Source organism: Mercenaria mercenaria, chromosome 13 (assembly GCF_021730395.1).
Source record: "Mercenaria mercenaria strain notata chromosome 13, MADL_Memer_1, whole genome shotgun sequence".
NCBI lineage: Eukaryota > Metazoa > Mollusca > Bivalvia > Venerida > Veneridae > Mercenaria > Mercenaria mercenaria.
Window position 1 is genome coordinate 3,451,957 of NC_069373.1, and position 22,281 is coordinate 3,474,237.

General features: G+C 36.1%; 1 protein-coding gene across 1 annotated transcript in view; it reads left to right on the forward strand.

Moving 5' to 3' along the window:
- LOC123530132 (proton myo-inositol cotransporter-like) overlaps positions 1–22,281 on the forward strand; it is a 33,150-nt gene that overhangs the window by 9,754 nt on the left and 1,115 nt on the right. The gene's annotated exons all lie outside the window — the stretch shown is intronic.

The window sequence follows — 22,281 nt, forward strand, 5'->3', positions numbered from 1 at the left end:
AATGTACCTTCAAGGCATGAGAATGTGTGCAATGTGTCAGGTATGTACTTCCAAAGCATGAGAATGTGTATGTAGTGGGTCAGGTATCTACTTCCAAAGCATGAGAGTGTGTAATGTACCTTCAAGGCATGAGAATGTGTGCAATGAGTCAGGTATCTACTTTCAAAGCATCAGTGTGTGTAATGTGTCGGGTATCTACTTCAAAAGTATGAGAGTGTGTGCAATGAGTCAGGTATCTACTTCCAAAGCATCAGTGTGTGTAATGTGTCAGGTATCTACTTCCAAAGCATCAGTGTGTGTAATGTGTCGGGTATCTACTTCAAAAGTATGAGAGTGTGTGCAATGATTCAGGTATCTACTGTCAAAGCACGAGTGTGTGTATTGTGTCGGGTATCTACTTACAAAGCATGAAAGTGTGTGTACTAGGGCAGTTAAAAAATAACATAGACTTTTGGTGTCAGAAGACGTATATTGTGTAAATAGCAATGTGAAATATATCATTGTAATTCGCAATCATTCTCTTATTTGGTCATACATTTTTTGTAACATTTTTGCTGATAGGCGAAGCGCGTGGAACGTTTTAATTACCATAGCTACACATTACCAGTGCAGTCGCTTTTCACCTGTCATGATTTGAATTTTATCGCTAATATATATTCGCACTGATAAAACACTTGTTCACCAGAAAATACGTCAAAGTGTAGCAACACATCAGGGCGACATGCACCGAGAGTATGCCATCATTGGGACATAGGAGGGGAAAGTAAACAACATTCAAACTAAGTGAGTATCACTGTTTATAATGCATGTTATGGTGTCATCAACTTGCATAGATAATCAGGCAGTTGTTTAGTTATGTAGAAATTGTGGGGAAAAGCAACTGAAATTTATAAACTAGTGAAGCAGACGCCACAGCAATGTTCGGTCATTTCAAGTGGTGTGTCTTGATTTTCAAGTGGTCTAGACGATTCGCAAATGTCCCATACTAGCTTAAAGACAGTGGAGGTAAAGGGAGAAAACAAAAAATCTGTGATTCCGCGTTGTCTATATGTGATGCCTTGGATAAAGACCAAGTACTCCCGTTTAGCACCAGTCTGAGGTGCTTGGCATAAGTGTTCATACTTTTCAGTATTCTAACCAAATAACTCATTATGACTTAGATGTTGTTCATCAAAATCAGTAAAAGATTTCTACAAATATTGAATAATGCAAACCTGATGAAAGCATCTCCATGAAGACACAAAATCGTTAACGTCGTAAAATATGATCACCGTGTACCATATTCGTGTAAATGACTGTTTTCAAAGTGGTGTAACTCCTGGCTGTATGATCAGAATCACCTCAAATTTGCAGTGCTGTGAGCAGAAAGATTGTGAATCATGATGGTGTATTTTTCTTTTGTTTTATTGAAGTATATAAAAGCTAGAGAAAAAGTCCACATTATTTTTGAACAACCTTCGTTATAAGTCGGGTATCTACTGTCAAAGCATGAGAGTGTGTGTAATGAGTCGGATATCTACTGTCAAAGCATGAGAGTGTGTGTAATGAGTCGGGTATCTACTGTCAAAGCATGAGAGTGTGTGTAATAAGTCAGGTATCTACTGTCAAAGCATGAGAGTGTGTGTAATAAGTCAGGTATCTACTGTCAAAGCACGAGAGTGTGTGTAATGAGTCAGGTATCTACTGTCAAAGCACGAGAGTGTGTGTAATGAGTCAGGTATCTATTGTCAAAGCCTGACAGTGTGTGTAATGAGTCAGGTATCTACTGTCAAAGCATGAGAGTGTGTGTAATAAGTCAGGTATCTACTGTCAAAGCATGAGAGTGTGTGTAATGAGTCAGGTATCTACTGTCAAAGCACGAGAGTGTGTGTAGTAAGTTGAGTATCTACTGTCAAAGCACAGGAGTGTGTGTAATAAGTCAGGTATCTACTGTCAAAGCACGAGAGTGTGTGTAATGAGTCAGGTATCTACTGTCAAAGCACGAGAGTGTGTGTAGTAAGTTGAGTATCTACTGTCAAAGCACAGGAGTGTGTGTAATAAGTCAGGTATCTACTGTCAAAGCACGAGAGTGTGTGTAATGAGTCAGGTATCTACTGTCAAAGCACGAGAGTGTGTGTAATGAGTCAGGTATCTATTGTCAAAGCCTGACAGTGTGTGTAATGAGTCAGGTATCTACTGTCAAAGCATGAGAGTGTGTGTAATAAGTCAGGTATCTACTGTCAAAGCACGAGAGTGTGTGTAATAAGTCAGGTATCTACTTCAGAAGTATGAGAGTGTGTGTAATGAGTCAGGTATCTACTGTCAAAGCATGAGAGTGTGTAAAGAGTCAGGTATCTACTGTCAAAAGTATGAGAGTGTGTGTAATAAGTCTGGTATCTACTGTCAAAGCACGAGAGTGTGTGTAATGAGTCAGGTATCTACTGTCAAAGCACAAGAGTGTGTGTAGTAAGTCGAGTATCTACTGTCAAAGCACAAAAGTGTGTGTAGTAAGTCAGGTATCTACTGTCAAAGCACGAGAGTGTGTGTAATGAGTCAGGTATCTACTGTCAAAGCACAAGAGTGTGTGTAATGAGTCAGGTATCTATTGTCAAAGCCTGACAGTGTGTGTAATGAGTCAGGTATCTATTGTCAAAGCCTGAGAGTGTGTGTAATGAGTCAGGTATCTACTGTCAAAGCACGAGAGTGTGTGTAATAAGTCAGGTACTGTGAAATCATTATTATTCGTGGGGGATTAATTTTCGTGGACTTCGTGGTTGAGCTCAACCACGAATTTAAGTCCCAACGAAGAAATTATGCACACGATAATTTTTAATTGTACGCAAAGTCGCCAAAATTGACATAATAGCCGTTCGATCTGATTCATAGTTGTATGCATGCGGCAGTACTAACGTGCAGTTTTCGTGTAGTTTATGGAATCTCCATCAACGATAAACATAAGTATGCGTGGAAACAAAACCGACTATTTCATTTAGAAATGTACCCGTGGTTTGTTTATGACATGTTTGTCGAAGTGAAAGTAGATACTAAATAAAGAAGTTTGACGTAGCGTCACGTGCCAACTACACTATAATACGGCTGTTACATGATTTTGTAAGGCCCCGCTATGCTATGTTTATACACTAGCCTTTATTTTAATGACATGTAGTAAAATACTACGACTTTGGAACTATTAAATATTACATATTAATTGTAAGATTTGTATCCGATGCATTTATACCTAATTCAGATTACACGTTTCTCGGCAGGAAATAACACATGCACAAGTGCAACAGCTTGTCATTTTAGATGCAGACGCGCATTCCTTTTGCCAAAAAAAAGTCGGACCAGTTTATAATAGTTTATGTAAGAATTATTATGGTTATACTAGCACTACATTATTTAATTCTTTAATAGTATGTTTCAATTTGCGGTAAAATAAGTAGTTCTTGTTTAAAACACGATCAAATGATCAACTTTATATGTGTTTCGATTATGAATGCTAATTATGCAAGGTGCTACGGTTCTGACACTTTTTAATTGGCGCCTACTTTTCTCATTGAATATTTCACAGTTCCAAAAGTTTTACAAGTTAGGGTTCGTATAATTATAGATAACGCAGTCATTAATTGGCACATAATCACTCGCTAATCTCCCACGGCGTTGATTGCAAATTCGGTAACCATGGTAGCGCTGTTTGACACGTGTAGGTTTCACATGTAAGGACAGAAGTACTAGTAGATCTATTCCTGTGGAAATTATGATTTCTTTTTGATTTTTTTTTCAAAAATGGAAAATCCACGAATTTACGTCCCCACGAAACAGCCGTTTTGGTCAAAACCACGAAATTTCGTGCCGACGAAATTAAATGATTTCACAGTATCTACTGTCAAAGCACGAGAGTGTGTGTAATGAGTCAGGTATCTACTGTCAAAAGACGAGAGTGTGTGTAATGAGTCAGGTATCTACTTCAAAAGTATGAAAGTGTGTGTAATGAGTCCGGTATCTACTACAAAAGTATGAGAGTGTGTGTAATGAGTCTGGTATCTACTTCAGAAGTATGAGAGTGTGTGTAATGAGTCAGGTATCTACTTCAGAAGTATGAGAGTGTGTGTAATGAGTCAGGTATCTACTTCAGAAGTATGAGAGTGTGTGTAATGAGTCCGGTATCTACTTCAGAAGTATGAGAGTGTGTGTAATGAGTCAGGTATCTATTGTCAAAGCCTGACAGTGTGTGTAAAGAGTCAGGTATCTACTGTCAAAGCACGAGAGTGTGTGTAGTAAGTTGAGTATCTACTGTCAAAGCACAAGAGTGTGTGTAATAAGTCAGGTATCTACTGTCAAAGCACGAGAGTGTGTGTAATGAGTCAGGTATCTACTGTCAAAGCACGAGAGTGTGTGTAATGAGTCAGGTATCTATTGTCAAAGCCTGACAGTGTGTGTAATGAGTCAGGTATCTACTGTCAAAGCATGAGAGTGTGTGTAATAAGTCAGGTATCTACTGTCAAAGCCTGACAGTGTGTGTAATGAGTCAGGTATCTACTGTCAAAGCATGAGAGTGTGTGTAATAAGTCAGGTATCTACTGTCAAAGCACGAGAGTGTGTGTAATGAGTCAGGTATCTACTGTCAAAGCACGAGAGTGTGTGTAGTAAGTTGAGTATCTACTGTCAAAGCACAAGAGTGTGTGTAATGAGTCAGGTATCTACTGTCAAAGCACAAGAGTGTGTAGTAAGTCGAGTATCTACTGTCAAAGCACAAAAGTGTGTGTAATAAGTCAGGTATCTACTGTCAAAGCACGAGAGTGTGTGTAATGAGTCAGGTATCTACTGTCAAAGCACGAAAGTGTGTGTAATGAGTCAGGTATCTATTGTCAAAGCCTGACAGTGTGTGTAATGAGTCAGGTATCTACTGTCAAAGCATGAGAGTGTGTGTAATAAGTCAGGTATCTACTGTCAAAGCACGAGAGTGTGTGTAATAAGTCAGGTATCTACTGTCAAAAGACGAGAGTGTGTGTAATGAGTCAGGTATCTACTTCAAAAGTATGAAAGTGTGTGTAATGAGTCCGGTATCTACTACAGAAGTATGAGAGTGTGTGTAATGAGTCTGGTATCTACTTCAGAAGTATGAGAGTGTGTGTAATGAGTCAGGTATCTACTTCAGAAGTATGAGAGTGTGTGTAATGAGTCAGGTATCTGCTTCAGAAGTATGAGAGTGTGTGTAATGAGTCCGGTATCTACTTCAGAAGTATGAGAGTGTGTGTAATGAGTCCGGTATCTACTTCAGAAGTATGAGAGTGTGTGTAATGAGTCCAGTATCTACATCAGAAGTATGAGAGTGTGTGTAATGAGTCCGGTATCTACTTCAAAAGTGTGAGAGTGTGTGTAATGAGTCAGGTATCTACTGTCAAAGCACGCAAGTGTGTGTAATGAGTCAGGTATCTACTGTCAAAGCACGAGAGTGTGTGTAATGAGTCAGGTATCTACTGTCAAAGCACGAGTGTGTGTAATGGGTCAGGTATCTACTTCAAAAGTATGAGAGTGTGTGTAATGAGTCAGGTATCTACTTCAAAATTATGAGAGTGTGTGTAATAAGTCTGGTATCTACTGTCAAAGCACGAGAGTGTGTGTAATGAGTCTGGTATCTACTTCAGAAGTATGAGAGTGTGTGTAATGAGTCCGGTATCTACTTCAGAAGTATGAGAGTGTGTGTAATGAGTCCAGTATCTACTTCAAAAGTATGAGAGTGTGTGTAATGAGTCGGGTATCTACTTCAAACGTATGAGAGTGTGTGTAATGAGTCAGGTATATACTGTCAAAGCACGAGAGTGTGTGTAATGAGTCGGGTATCTACTTCAAAAATATGAGATTGTGTGTAATGAGTTCGGTATCTACTTCGAAAGTATGAGAGTGTGTGTAATGAGTCCGGTATCTACTTCAAAAGTATGAGACTGTGTGTAATGAGTCCGGTATCTACTTCAAAAGTATGAGAGTGTGTGTAATGAGTCCGGTATCTACTTCAAAAGTATGAGAGTGTGTGTAATGAGTCAGGTATCTACTGTCTAAGCATGAGAGTGTGTGTAATGAGTCAGGTATCTACTTCAAAAGTATGAGAGTGTGTGTAATGAGTCCGGTATCTACTTCAAAAGTATGAGAGTGTGTGTAATGAGTCAGGTATCTTCTTCAAAAGTATGAGAGTGTGTGTAATGAGTCCGGTATCTACTTCAAAAGTATGAGAGTGTGTGTAATGAGTCTGGTATCTACTTCAAAAGTATGAGAGTGTGTGTAATAAGTCTGGTATCTACTGTCAAAGCACGAGAGTGTGTGTAATGAGTCAGGTATCTACTTCAGAAGTATGAGAGTGTGTGTAATGAGTCAGGTATCTACTGTCAAAGCACGAGTGTGTGTAATGGGTCAGGTATCTACTTCAAAAGTATGAGAGTGTGTGTAATGAGTCAGGTATCTACTTCAAAATTATGAGAGTGTGTGTAATAAGTCTGGTATCTACTGTCAAAGCACGAGAGTGTGTGTAATGAGTCCGGTATCTACTTCAGAAGTATGAGAGTGTGTGTAATGAGTCCGGTATCTACTTCAGAAGTATGAGAGTGTGTGTAATGAGTCCAGTATCTACTTCAAAAGTATGAGAGTGTGTGTAATGAGTCGGGTATCTACTTCAAACGTATGAGAGTGTGTGTAATGAGTCAGGTATCTACTGTCAAAGCACGAGAGTGTGTGTAATGAGTCGGGTATCTACTTCAAAAATATGAGATTGTGTGTAATGAGTCCGGTATCTACTTCAAAAGTATGAGAGTGTGTGTAATGAGTCCGGTATCTACTTCAAAAGTATGATAGTGTGTGTAATGAGTCCGGTATCTACTTCAAAAGTATGAGAGTGTGTGTAATGAGTCTGGTATCTACTCCAAAAGTATGAGAGTGTGTGTAATGAGTCAGGTATCTACTGTCTAAGCATGAGAGTGTGTGTAATGAGTCAGGTATCTACTTCAAAAGTATGAGAGTGTGTGTAATGAGTCCGGTATCTACTTCAAAAGTATGAGAGTGTGTGTAATGAGTCAGGAATCTTCTTCAAAAGTATGAGAGTGTGTGTAATGAGTCCGGTATCTACTTCAAAAGTATGAGAGTGTGTGTAATGAGTCCGGTATCTACTTCAAAAGTATGAGAGTGTGTGTAATGAGTCCGGTATCTACTTCAAAAGTATGAGAGTGTGTGTAATTGTAATGAGTCCGGTATCTACTTCAAAAGTATGAGAGTGTGTGTAATGAGTCCGGTATCTACTTCAAAAGTATGAGAGTGTGTGTAATGAGTCCGGTATCTACTTCAAAAGTATGAGAGTGTGTGTAATAAGTCAGGTATCTACTGTCAAAGTATGAGAGTGTGTGTAATGAGTCAGGTATCTATTTCCAAGGTCAAGGTCATGCAAGAAGATCTTAAGATCTATAGGAAAGAGAATTCTGAAACATTCAAATCTTACAATTGGCATTTCGTTCATTGGATGTTGTTGCTTTCAGTTTTTCCCAGAAGCACTTTCTTGTAATTATTTTGTTCGATTCTGTATCTGGAAATCAGTCAGTAGGATTTGTAAAGAAAATATAATTAAAATTTTCTGTTGATTGTGTTTGCTTTAATGCCACCTTTGGGCTTTCCATAAGATTTTCATTTTGTAAATAAAATCCATTTGCTATTGAATAATTCCCATGAACAAATTCTAGCATATAGTAGTTTATCCAATTAAATGCTGCATAACTTTATGAGGAAGCTCAAGTTTTTTATTCAGATTGATTTTACTGTCTGCTAGCCAAGCTTTATATTTATTTTAACCAGTATTGTCATAAAGGCTAATCCAAGAAGGAGATTAATTCATTTTCAGGGCATTACAATTTTATATAGTGATGTATGCCGTTTGTCTTTTTCATAAAGTTCATGCAAAGTGCAGACTTTCCACTTGGTTAAAAAATTTACAAATTCAGATATTTCTTTATTAAGCAAGTCCTTGGACTTGGAACTTCTTTTGCAAAAGTTCCATCCCAAGAGTAAACATTGTCATATTAGGCAACAGGTTCTTAAACTGCCACTTGATAACTGTTCTGTGTTACAATGCCTGAAGTATGGTGTACTATTTGGACCAAAAGTCTGTGCTGCATAAAAATGTAGGTATACACATATATCAATGTGCATTTATAATTATGCATTTTATATGTGCATGTGTATATGTAAGTGTGAGCTAATATGTGCACATTATATACTTTTTATATGTAAGGTACTAAGAAAATGGTCATAGAAATTAATGAAGGGAGCAGCAGTTGCTGATATAATTAATTTCATTATTCTTGATTTTTCAAAACCTTTCTATTCAAGTACATCGCAAACAGTAGTTAAACTTTATGAAAACTGCAGTACAGTGCAAGAGAAATGAAATGTATGATTAGTTGTTCAGCACCATGATCAGGGTTGCAAACCCAAGTTGGTACAATTCACTCAATCTATCTTACATTTTTGTTATAATTTCTGTACTATATTATGAAGACGAAAAATGTCAAAAATAAGTGTTTTTCTCAGCACAAAGCATCTGCAGGACATTCTCAGTACTTTCTTCAAATGCTTTAAGAATTAATTTATTTTCTTATAATCTGTCTTTGGTGCACAGTTTTACAAAACTGCATTTCTAATGAATTTCAGCTAAATATGTAATTGTCATTACAAATCTTTGGCAAATACATTACAATAGGTCTTACATCAATTGATTGCTAGGCTACTATAGTCAGAAACCTATAATTGTTGCTAAAAAAAAAATCCAAAAGAAAGGATGAAAAATGAAAAATTTGCTAAAATGTTGAGCACATCTGAGTTAAACATAATCATTTAATAAATCTTTGACTGGTTATAAATGGTAATGAAAAGTTTTATCTAAACACAGGTTTTATTGAATTTGTTGAACTTAAGTTTAATGAAATAATAAGATGCTTGGCAGAGCCGCCTTGTATTTCATTCATCATGTTAATTTAATTCAATTTATATTTATGAAAAGACACCCATTTAAGATTCTCTATGTATGTGTTATATACTGTAAAATCATTTAATTTCCTGGGCATGAAATTTCGTGGTTTTGGTCAAAATGGCAATTTCGTGGGGATATGAATTCGTGGATTTCAACATTTGAACATAAAATGAATGGGAATTTTACTTGTTCGTTGGGATTAAATTTCGTGGATTGACTCAACCACGAAATCCACGAAAATTAGTCCCCCACGAATATTAATGATTTCACAGTATTCATTTTTTAAATGAATTTAGGAAGTTTACGTTTTTATCTGTAGATAATTCTGGCCAGTAGAATGCTGGATATGCCATGTTATAAAAGGTTTTGACTGCAGTTTATCCTGAAATTCAGATACCACAGTCGAAGTGCTTTGGCACAATGTTTGTAGAAAAAGAATATATCCAATCATTGCGGCTTGAAATTGACAGAACAGGGAATCTATTATACTCTACTATATATCTAGGTTACTCTTCTAATCAATTGATGTATCAAATCAAGACACACTAATTGAAATGGAAGCAACATTACCTATCAACCTTCAGAGAAAAATAGTATGCTTTCATGTATAACTGTCACACATCACTGCTAAGACATGACTAGAATCAAATAAGTTGGAACATAATTCACAATCTAGGTTGTAAACAAAGTCGCTTGAGGCGTAACATTGAGTGATTGATGCAGACATTACAGATTTCTGTTTTATTGGATTATCCAATAATCAAGCACAGCATACTAAACATAAGGTATAAAAAATTCTTTGGTACATAATAGAAGTTAAAATTGATTTCAGAAATGTTATGTCAAGTTAAAGCCATAGGTTTATAATAACCATGAAAAGAATTATTTGACTGGGAGTCAGGATTCAAACTTGTATTGAGAAGGCAACAGTGCATATCAACAAATTTCACCACTGTCAGTTTTCTTACTGCAAGGTTCAACAAAAACTCTGATAAACTTACGGCAGTCCGAACTCACTGATTAACAGGTTCTTCTTTACCTTATTCCAAAAACACTCATAAACAGGATCTGCCTTACATCACTCCAAATACACTGATAAACAGGGTCCTCTTTTTAACCAGGTTTTCAACGAAAACCTGAGTTATTAGATTGGGGTAGATGTCGGTCGGGCGGGCGGGCGGGCGGCGGCGGTGGCGGCGGCGTCAAACTGGTGTTTCCGGTCAATAACTTTTGTTTCGGTAAAGATATTTGAATAAAACTTGGTATATATGTAGCTTATATCAAGACAAAGGCTGGGATTGATTTTGGGGTTTCTGGGGTCAAGGTCAAGGTCACTGTTACTTAAAATAGAAAAAGGGTTTCCGGTCAATAACTTTTGTTTCGGTAAAGATATTTGAATAAAACTTGGTGTGTTTGTAGCTTATATCAAGACAAAGGCTGGGATTGATTTTGGGGTTTCTGGGGTCAAGGTCAAGGTCACTGTTACTTAAAATAGAAAAAGGGTTTCCGGTCAATAACTTAACTTAGGAATGAGCTATCATGATGAAACTTGGTGTATAGAAAACTTATATAAAGTTGTAGCTTGGGATTGATTTTGGGGTTTCTGGGATCAAGGTCAAGGTCATTGTTACTAAAAATAGGGTTAGGGTTAGGTTAGGGTTAGGGTTAGCATATCTTCTACATGCATGGAGGGATTTTGATGAAAGTTGGCACAATTGTTCACCATCATGAGACGGAGTGTCTTGCGCAAGAACCAGGTCCCTAGGTCTAAGGTCAAGGTCACACTTAGAGGTCAAAGGATACAAGAATGAAAACTTTGTCCGGAGCATATCTTCTTCATGCATAGAGGGATTTTGATGTAACTTGGCACAGTTATACACCATCATGAGACGAAGTGTCTTGCGCAGTTCCCTTCTTTAGAATTACTTCCCTTTGTTGTTACTATAAATAGCTTATATTGTAACTTTTTCATTACTAGACGTAGGGAAAAATCGAGACCACTTTTCTGTAGTACAACATGCATGTTACATCCAATTTTGAAATTTTGAGGTGTATTTTGACCAATCTCTACCTGGTAAGGATTTCTGTGTGGACTTACAATTTTTTTTTTGTATTTTTTTTTTTTTTTTTTTTTTTTTTTTAAAGATTAACTTCCCTTAGTTGTTACTATAAATAACTTATATTGTAACTTTTTTATAATTGACCGTAGGGAAAAACCAAGACCACTTTTCTGTGGTACAACATAGTTGTTACTTTCTAATTTTAGGTGTATTTTAAGGTATCACTACCTGGTAAGGAGTTTTTTTGTGGACTTAGAAAAACAAAAGAATTACAATGATTACTAAACAACCACAAAATTAAAATTACATCTGCAAATACAGGTGCTAGAGTAAAGAAATTTGCTGTGACGGGCGTATATTGTGACATTCTGGCACTCTTGTTTATTCTTATGAAAAGTGTTGAAAACCTGGTTTCGTGGCATTGCCGCGTTTCTTGTACACCACTCGAAATACACTGATAAACGGGGTCTTCATTACATTACTCCAAATACTCTGATAAACAGGGTCTTCCTTACACCACTCAGAATACACTGATAAACAGGGTCTTCATTACACCACTCAAAATACACTGATAAACAGGGTCTTCATTACACCACTCAAAATACACTGATAAACAGGGTCTTCATTACATCACTCCAAATACACTGATAAACAGGGTCCTCTTTACACCAATCAAAAACACTGATAAACAGGGTCTTCATTACATTACTCCAAATACACTGATAAACATGGTCTTCCTTACATCAGTCCAAACACACTGATAAACAGGGTCCTCTTTACATCACTCAAAATACACTGTTAAACAGGGTCTTCATTACATTACTCCAAATACACTGATAATCAGGAACTTTCTTACACCACTTAAAATACATTGATAAACAGTTTATTCCTTACATCACTCCAAATACACTGATAAACAGAGTCTTTCTTACACCAGTCCAAATACACTGATAAACAGGGCCTTCCTTACACCACTCAAAATACACTGATAAACAGGTTCTTCCTTACAACCAATCCAAATACACTGACGAACAGGGTCTTCCTTACACCACTCAAAATACACTGATAAACAGGATTTTCTCTACATTACAAGAAAATTCTTTACATCTCACCAAATACTTTAATAAATGGAGAATATTTGTTTGTTTTAGTTTAAGATTGACATATCTTCTATGGTAGAGGCAATATTCTCATGAGTGGTATAGCCACAAGTGAAACTATAAGATATAATGGTGTTCATGAGTGAAAGATATTTTTATCTTACATGTAAAACAAACAAGTTTTCTTTGTACTTCATTTGACTAAATTTACTTATTTTATATTTTCTTTACCTGTGAAAAATATATTTTGATATTTTTCACTGTGAAAATACAATATATATTAACATAAGGAGACTTTCAGCTACCACACTATTAAATGCTGTTTTTGATATAAATTATATGACTTTTGGCAATGATTCTAGCCCATACTAAATAACAAGAAATATCTTTAAAAATGATGGTCGGCGAATTGTAATAAGGAAAGAAGTTTATGAATTTTTCATCTAACATTCATCTTTCATCTAACATTATTCAAACTGCAAAACTAAACACCGCACTTTAACAATTTAAATGGTTCTCTTTTAATTTTTCGCAAAGGTTTCGTAGGGTTGCAATTTTGTTTCGTTTATCCTTAGACGAATAATTACAGCAGTAGTTTGATGAAGATTCATGAAGCGGTTCATGAGAAGAGGTCATTAAACGTGTTTATATTTTTAGCTAAATTGGTCCCTATCCCCATTTGTAACAAAATAGCAGGAGACCTTACGATATTGTTACACATCGAGTTTGATAAAAATCCATTACATTTTAGTGGTTAATGCGAAGAAATGCATATCTTCTTTTAGCTATAGTGGTCACTAATAGGGCCCAAGTTCCTATATAAATAAATTTGGAAGAGGACCTTATAATGATGCTCCAGTCCAAGTATGACAAAGATCCACCAAGCTGTTCATGAGACGCTGTATAAAGGCATTTCTAGTTTTAGCTCTAGCAGCCCCTAAAAGGGGTTAAATGTCCCAGCTGAACAAAGTTGGCTGCGGGCCTAATAAAGATGCTACAAATCAAGTTTGATTAGAATACATGAGAAAAAAACAATTAAAGGATTTATTTATTTATTTATTATTTTTATTTATTTCTAAAATAGGCCAACTGATCCCGCTTTAACAAATGCATATTCGCTATTCATGAATCTTTGGACAATGACGTCACACATAAAAAAGTGAAGGTCAAGCAAAACATACAATTGTAATTATTTCAATATTTCTGTTGTATAAGCAAAGTTTGACAGTAGTCATATCACATAGATAAACTGTATGCAGCGTACCTTCATTTCAGTGTAATGAGATTCAGTCATTATATAGCATATATTTAATAAAACAGATTTCAACTGAGTTCAATATTTGCATACCATACTAAAGAAAAATATTCATATATAATAAATCAGTTAAATAATTTATAACAAATATTCAAAGCAAACAAGTACTCATTTTAATATGCAATCTGAATAAGTCACAAAAGCAAGAAACCTTTTCATATACAGACGACAATTGTAACAAGAAAAATCTTTTAAAAAGCACTTCTCTACATAAAAGACTCTTATCACACCCTTATTCATGTGATACGCAGACCGTATTCAGCTCTTTCTTTAATTTGATATATGTTGGTATTTGAACAGGTTTTTATCATATTTATTAAACTTACTTATCATTTTGAGATATATCAATATTCTTGCTAAATATACTGAGCCAAAGTTAGCTTTAAAACTGTGAACAGCGTCGTTTAGGATAAACGCTTTGTCTACATTTCACTCAGCGTAGCACAATCAACAGAGTGAAAGAAATTGACACCCTTGTCCAATCAAACAGAGTGTTACATAAATCTTCCATTTTGATAAATTATCTATAATGCGTTATCAAGTAGTTTGATTTGCTAACTGAAGTCACGTGGCATATGTAACGAAAACGAATATAGACGGCGTCGCCGAAAAAAAAACTTGAAGCTGGAATCAGTGTTGAGGGTGATGTGTTAGCTTCCCATCTTTCAAACGGAGCAAGTTCAGTATGTGGGGAATCTTGTGTTTGGTCATTGTAAGACAGGAATGAACTCATACTCCTCCATTGATGAATTGGAAGAACAAGGTAGCTTTAGTATGGAATCAAAACAGACTTCATAGCTACTGTCCAACAGACTGTACTGGTGAAAAATTTATATTTAACTAATATGAACAAGTATTTTTATTGTTTTCAATTGTTAAATAGAGATTTCTGGGAAGAATCATTGCTGCATATAATAACCAAAGAAGGCAATCTGTTTACTGCATACACTATGGTTTCTGATCAAGATCATTGATAAATCAAGACATACTAATTGAAATGGAAGCAAAATTACCCATCAGCCTTATGAGAAAATTGTATGCTTTTATGTATCTCAATAATCAGACCTCCGTCACTATGACGTGACTAGAATTGGATTAGACGATAAAGAAGGAAGAGCTAAGGAAATGCTCTAGGCTGTAAACAAAGTGACTCGAGGATTATCATTCACTGATTGAAGTAGACTTGTTACAAATTACTGTTTTATTGGATTATCCAGCAAAAAGGCATTCTAGAAGATTGCCCTAAAACAATGTTTTTTGCTGCTATAGAAATCTGAATGTATCCAAAATGAAACAACAGATTTGCAATAAAAGTAAAGGAAGGCAGAGCCTTAACTCCACAGTGAAGCAACAGATTTGCAATAAAAGTAAGGGAAGGCAGAGCCTTAACTCCAAAACTAAAGGAGATTTGCAATAAAAGTAAAATTCAAGAAAATCTAATTGTCTGTTTAGACCTAATTAGATCTGCTTTTTAAAGTTTGTCCCCATGAAGAGATATCTAGCTGTTAAACAAGTTCAGTTATGTTAGTTCACCTGTGCAAATGTAATGGAGGTATTTTTTTTATCATTCTGTATTCATCATTAGTACATATTTTTATGCCTCCAAAGGGAGGCATATAAGTTTTCAACTGTCCGTTAGTTCGTTCATCACAACGTTAACTTGCACTTTACTCGCGAACCACTGCACCCAGGACCTTCAAACTTCACTTGCTGATAGTACTTATTGAGTATACCACCCCTACTGACTTTGGGGTCATCAGATCAAAGGTCAAGGTCACAGGGGCCAATGTTATTTTTTTGCATGAAGGCACTTTACTCGCGAACCACTGCACCCAGGACCTTCAAACTTCGCTTGCTGATAGTACTTATTGAGTACACCACTCCTACTGACTTTGGGGTCACCAGGTCAAAGGTCAAGGTCACAGGGGCCAGTGTAAACTTTTTGCATGAAGGCACTTTACTCGCGAACCACTGCACCCAGGACCTTCAAACTTCATATGCTGATAGTACTTATTGAGTACACCACTCCTACTGACTTTGGGGTCACCATGTCAAAGGTCAAGGTCACAGGGGCCAACGTTAACTTTTTGCATGAAGGCACTTTACTCGCGAACCACTGCACCCAGGACCTTCAAACTTCACTTGCTGATAGTACTTACTGAGTACACTACCCCTACTGACTTTGGGGTCAACAGGTCAAAGGTCAAGGTGCTGCAGGGGCATTTGTCACCATTAGTAACATCACTTGTTTTTTTCTCCAAAACCATTGCAGGTTTTCAAAAACCAGGACCTTGCAGGGCTAAAAGAAGTAGAAAAAAACTTTTGAAAGAAGTCACAAATTTCTATTAAAATTGGTTTTTGCCATGATACAAAAAAAGAAAATTGAAAGGAAATTCCAATAGTTTTTTATGTGCATCTTTCTTCACAGCCAATACTACCTATGGAAAATTGAAGTGAAGTCAACATTTGTTGAAACATGTGACAGACAAGCTTAAATATGAGGAATCTTGTATAAAATAACATTTTTCAATAAGTTTTATCAGTAATCAGATGCTGTTTATGTTGTATTGATATGTATCATGCCTGACATGTATGGAATGATATTTAGGTAAATATTACACAATGCCTGTTGACTGTTACAATTTACTCACTGACACTCCCATTGTGCTTACTGGTATAGTAATCATGCATGCTGGCACCTTTAACACGCTTGTTGACAATGATACCATGCTTGCTGACAATGATACCATGCGTGCTTGAAGTTACAACTTCTTTGCTGCTTAGACCCTGATGTCTATATCATAATTTCATTTGGCAAAATGACAGTGCCGTGTACCGTATTGGAATATTTCAACATGCCGGGACTGTATATAAGCAACATTGCACAGTTACAATGCTCACAGAAGAAAATACACGATGTGACCACACAATATGAAAGATGCAATCAGCCACTAAGCAAGTTGAAAGTAAGCATAATGCAAAACGCAACATTGCACGTCACATTTTGATACCAGGGGGCGCAAGTTCGCAGTTTTCACGAAAGGTAACGGGAATATCCGGCCTATAACGGATTTTAATTAGCGCTATACTAAGTGCCAAAACAGTCATCACTGGCTCAAGTTCATATTCTACATGTTCAAAATGACAGTTTGACATTATTAGCAATCTGCAAAATTCTGTCCATAACAGCCAGTTTAATTTGTGAAATCTCAGGAATTTCAAACTGTAAGTCTTCCATTTATATAACACGTCACTTGTAAGTAAACGCAACATTAAAAACAAACAAGCACTTCGATGAATTGGCATCCCCCACCGAAAGGGCTTGAGGTGAAGAATGGCAAAAAAATGTTTCTGGCAAAAAGTTAAGGATGTAACTAAGAAGCAAATAATTTCGTCAAAATCGTTTTAACAGAAAATGAATGCTTTTTTTGGGGGGTGGGGGGGGGGGGGGGGTAGCGGGGGTGACCGGGTGAGGGTGCAAAATTTGACCCGTTGATTATAAATATTGATGGAAAATTAAAAAAAAAAAAAAAAAAAAAAAAAACTGGGTGGGGGGTGGGGACGTATGATCGGGGTGGTGGGCAAGACCGAGTGGAGAGTGAGGTGGGGGAATGGTACAACTCTGCATGCTAATAAATATTCATGGAAGGTTTGAAAAAAAATAAAATAAAAAGGAATGTTTTTTTTGTGGGTGGAGAGGGGGGCGGGGGGGGGGGTGACCAAGGCAAGGTGGTGACCAGGTGTAAGTACAAAACTTCACATGTTTATACTAAATGTTCATGGAAAAGAATGAAAGAAGTTTAATGAAATTCTACCAATGGGTTGGTTAGTTATGTACAAATCTGTAGATTTTTAAACAATTAAAGAGCAATAACTCCAAGGAAAACTGACCAATCCGATAAAAAATTTGACGGGCACCATCACAGTATGCTGGTGTATGTTTATGTCAAGTTTTATGAAATTTTACCTGATAGTTACTGAGAAATGGCTGCGGACGGACATTTTTGGGCATTTTTCATTAAATCAAGGGCAATAACTCTAAGGGAAATTGACCAATCTAAAAAAAACTTGACGGGCATCATCGCAGTATGATGGTTCATGTTTATTATAAGTTTCATGAAATTCTACCTGCTAGTTACTGAGAAATGGCTGCGGACAGACGGACAACGCCATTTCAATACCCACCTCCCGATTTCATCGGCGGGGGATAATAAAGTTAAGACAAATGGCGATTTGCAAAAAGGGGAAGTAACTATTGTTAGATCTCTATACATATTCGGATATCCTCGATAATCTTTCCGGCAAATAATTATTCAAAGTACGGAAAAACACGACCACTTGAACATAGCGCCCCTTGTTATCAAAATGTGACATATACTTTTGAAATGACATTATGCTTACTCCTATTTTGCCTAGTGCCTGATTACATTTTCCTTACTGGTTGATCACTTCGTGATTTTTTTTCTCGGATGCATTACAGATTAACCAGTATAACCATAACGTTGAAATATTCCAGTACGGTACACGGCACTGTCAGTTATGATATAGACATCAGGGTTTAAGCAGTAAAGAAGTTGTAACTTCAAACACGCATGGTATCATTGTCAGCAAGCATGGTATCATTGTTAACAAGCGTGGTATCATTGTCAACAAGCGTTTTAAAGGTGCCAGCATGCATGATTACTATACCAGTAAGCACAATAGGAGTGTCAGTGAGTAAATTATAACAGTCAACAGGCATTGTGTAATATTTACCTAAATATCATTCCATAGACATGTATCATACAACTTGCTATTTGTGGCTGTATTTTGACTGCATTTTAGTACAAAGACAGTATTGTTCATAAAATGTTAGACAATTAACTTTGTATTGATAAGACAATATCTCCTTTCAGATCTTTTAGTATTCAGTTATAGAAAGGATTAAGAATTGACCCATTATTGTACCCCCCGACAACAAAGTTGTAAGGGGGGGTATACTGGTTTCAGGTTGTCTGTCTGTCTGTCTGTCCGTCTGTCTGTCTGTCCGTCTGGCCGTCTGTCCATAGACGCAATCTTGTGCGCACCATCTCTCCTTATCCCCTTGACAGAATTTAATGAAACTTCACACAAGTGATCAGTACCAACAGTAGTTGTGCATGGGGCATGTTAGGTTCTTTTAGAAAAAAAATTTGCAGAGTTATGGGACATTGTTTTTTTGTTACTATACTATATACATAGACACAATCTTGTGCGCACCATCTCTCCTCATCCCCTTGACACAATTTAATGAAACTTCACACAAGTGATCAGTACCAACAGTAGTTGTGCATGGGGCATGTTAGGTTCTTTTAGAAAAAAAATTTGCAGAGTTATGGGACTTTTGTTTTTTTGTTACTATACTATATACATAGACACAATCTTGTGCGCACCATCTCTCCTCATTCCCTTGACACAATTTAATGAAACTTCACACAAGTGATCAGTAACAACAGTAATTGTGCATGGGGCATGTTAGGTTCTTTTAGCAACAAAAATTGCAGAGTTATGGGACTTTGTTTCTTATTAACATACTATGTACATACAGTCAGCATATGCAGTCTTGTGCGTGCCTAATCTACCAAACCCTTACACACAATTTAATGAAACTTCACACAAGTGATCAGTACCAACCCTAGTTGTGCATGGTGCATGTTACATTCTTTTAGATAAATATTCTGCATAGTTATGGGACTTTGTTTTTTGTTACTATACTGTATACATACAGTCTATATACATACAGTCCACATAATTATGCAATCTTGTGTGCATCAAATTGTAATGTACAGTGTCAGTGCATGCGGGGGGTACATTCATCACCTTTAGTGATAGCTCTAGTTTTTATTTGTTTATTGTTTTCAGCACAAAATTTCCTATCAGCCATATGTGAATTTGAAAAAAAATCTATGAAAGGAAATAACCTATAGGAATTCTCTTAAAGGTAGTTCTGCATCCTAGATATACTGGAAGTACTGGCATAGCCTCATTTATCTTGAGAACATTGAATAAAGCCTGAACTCGGCATTTGGAAATGAAAATTAATTTTTTAATAAATGGCACTCAGTGAGTAATCAAAACTGCAGTGAAAATACTTTCTAAAGTTAAATTTGATGTTTGTGACATGTTAAATAATTCCAATCATCTTGAAATGTGCATATTGCTTTAATCATGAGCAAAAATCTCGGGACTTACACATTTTATTTCATCATATTATAGACCTTGTTTATTTATGACTGTGAGAAGTTTCATTCAAGTCTTAAGAGTTAATATGAATTGGAGAAAATGTAACCAAAATGAGATTTTCTCATGGATTCCCATAATGAAGGTAATACAGTAGTAAATATATTTGCTATTATGTTCTATATAAAATTAACAATCTTTTGAGAGCTGTAAAACTTTCAGAAATACTAGCTTTATCTTCTTAAATGACCTATAGAAAAAAACACTGAGGCAAGTAGGGGTCATGATTATATCTTTTAAGATATTTTGCCTGACAACACTGTGGAATATCTTCCAAACTGACAGCTAAAATGTGGGTATGAACACTTGTGTAATAAAGTTTTTTTACATTTCTATAAATGCAAAAATTCTCCAGGCCCTTGAAAATGCTACAAAAATGTCAAGTATATAGGTCCACAATGAAATAAAAATGAGAACTGGCATACATTAAACATCAAAATTCCACTTTAACTGGGAAATATTTTCCGACTCAAAGGCGGGATGTGTTGCTTGATTTCCTATTTAGTACTATTATACCTACGAAAACTTGTTTGAGGTTCAAATTTTTCAAATCAGTATAGCAAAAAATCAAGCACATTACCTATTTGCTTTATTTGCCAAATTTTCTACATTTGAAAAATCAGGGTTTAATCAAATTCTACATTGTAGAAAAAAAAAAAATAGAAGATGCAACTTCTTTTCAAACACTTTGATAGATGTTCGCCAAATTTGGTCAGAAACATTCTTGCTTGAACAGTTTTTATACGCCCAAAGGGACATATTCTGTTATGATGCCAGTGACTGTCCATCCATCCATCTGTTAGCAATTTTGTGTCTGCTCTGTAACTCTTGAATGATTTCGAAGAAACTTGACACAAATATTCACCACATTGAGATGATGTACAGAGCGCATCTTTTGGATGGCTTGCTTCAAGGTCAAGGTCACACTTAAAAGTCAAAGGTCATATGACTTTGTTTTGTGTCCGCTCTGTAACTCTTGAACTGTTTGAAAGATTTCAAAGAATCTTGGCACAAATGTTCACCACATCGAGACAAAGTGCAGACACTTTGATAGATGTTCACCAAATTTGGTCAGAAACATTCTTGCTTGAACAGTTTTTATACGCCCAAAGGGACATATTATAATATGACGCCAGTGTCTGTCCGTCCATCTGTTTGTCTGTGAGCAATTTCGTGTCAGCTCTTTAACTCTTGATTGATTTCAAAGAAACTCGAAACAAATGTTCACAACATCGAGACGACATGCAAAGCGCATGTTTCGGATGGCTCGCTTCAAGGTCCAACATAGGGGTCAAAGGTCATACTTGCGGGCGTATATTGCTCCGCATTGCGATGCTAAAATCTTCATCTTTAGAGTACTCATTGTTGATGTATTCCATCCTCATACAAACCGTTGTTTTGGTGAAAAATATTTCCAGACCCTACCTAAGTGACCACCTGTGTTAAAGAGACTTGTTTTACACAACCAGTCAGCTCAATTTTTCAAATTGACATTTTGGTCTATTTTTAACCAAGTTTCCCCCCAAAAAAAACCTGCTTATTGATTGGCATATGTCAGGGTCACTGAGCTCAAGGTCACTGTTACTAAAAACAGAAAATTGTTTTTGCTGCATAACTTTAATGAATAAAATTGATTGGATTCAGTCAGATATGTATCACAGAACATAATCCTTTTTCAGACAGAACCTGTTGAGGTGATGCAAAGTTTTAAAGCTTTGGCTGGCTGCTTGTATAGGTTGACTATATCTCACATGCAAATTCCATCATATTAAAACAAAAATTATAGATTAACATACAATTATATAGCCTGAGTAACCTATACTAACTATTGATGCTTATATAATATTTACATATAAATACTGAAAGTCAGTTCCCTTTTTGATCAATCAGGTGAGATTCTCAGGTCCATTAGGATTTCTAATGTCTCTTTAGGAAATGCTCTACATGAAATATCTTGTAGTTAAAGCCTTGTAAGTGCATAGGATTTTATGTCTATGTGTTAAACAATTGATTGTATCTCCAGTTTTCAGAGACAAGATATAGTCTGTCATTGTATTAGTTAAAAGCTTTCAGTTGTAAAACATAAGAGATTTCTGTTTTCTAACATTACTTTTATTTCTGTTATATGTGTATATTTGGTAATTGCTGTTCTATGTACCATAAAACACAAGGGGTTTCACAGTTTATGGTCTTGACTGTCCATCAGATAAGCCATTAGTTCTGCTTGTTTGGAGGAAAATACTTCTGGAAAACTCCTAGATTCAGCAGATTTCATCAAGATTTCAAGGGTAGTGTGCTTTTCTGGACAAAAATAAACCAGAATGGATAGAGGAATGGTCTGCATCTGTCCATCTCTGTAGTTATTTCAGAGTTAATTTTCTGGTTTAAAACTGCCATCTGTAACAAGATTAAAATATAATTTGATAGAAATGTTTCATTAAAGAGATGGTGTGTTGCACATAAGACCAAGGCCTGTAGAATCAAGGTCAAGGTTATGCTTGGGAGATTAAAGGTTTACATGGATTCTTAATGTCTGGTCTATAATTCTGCCATTCATTAATG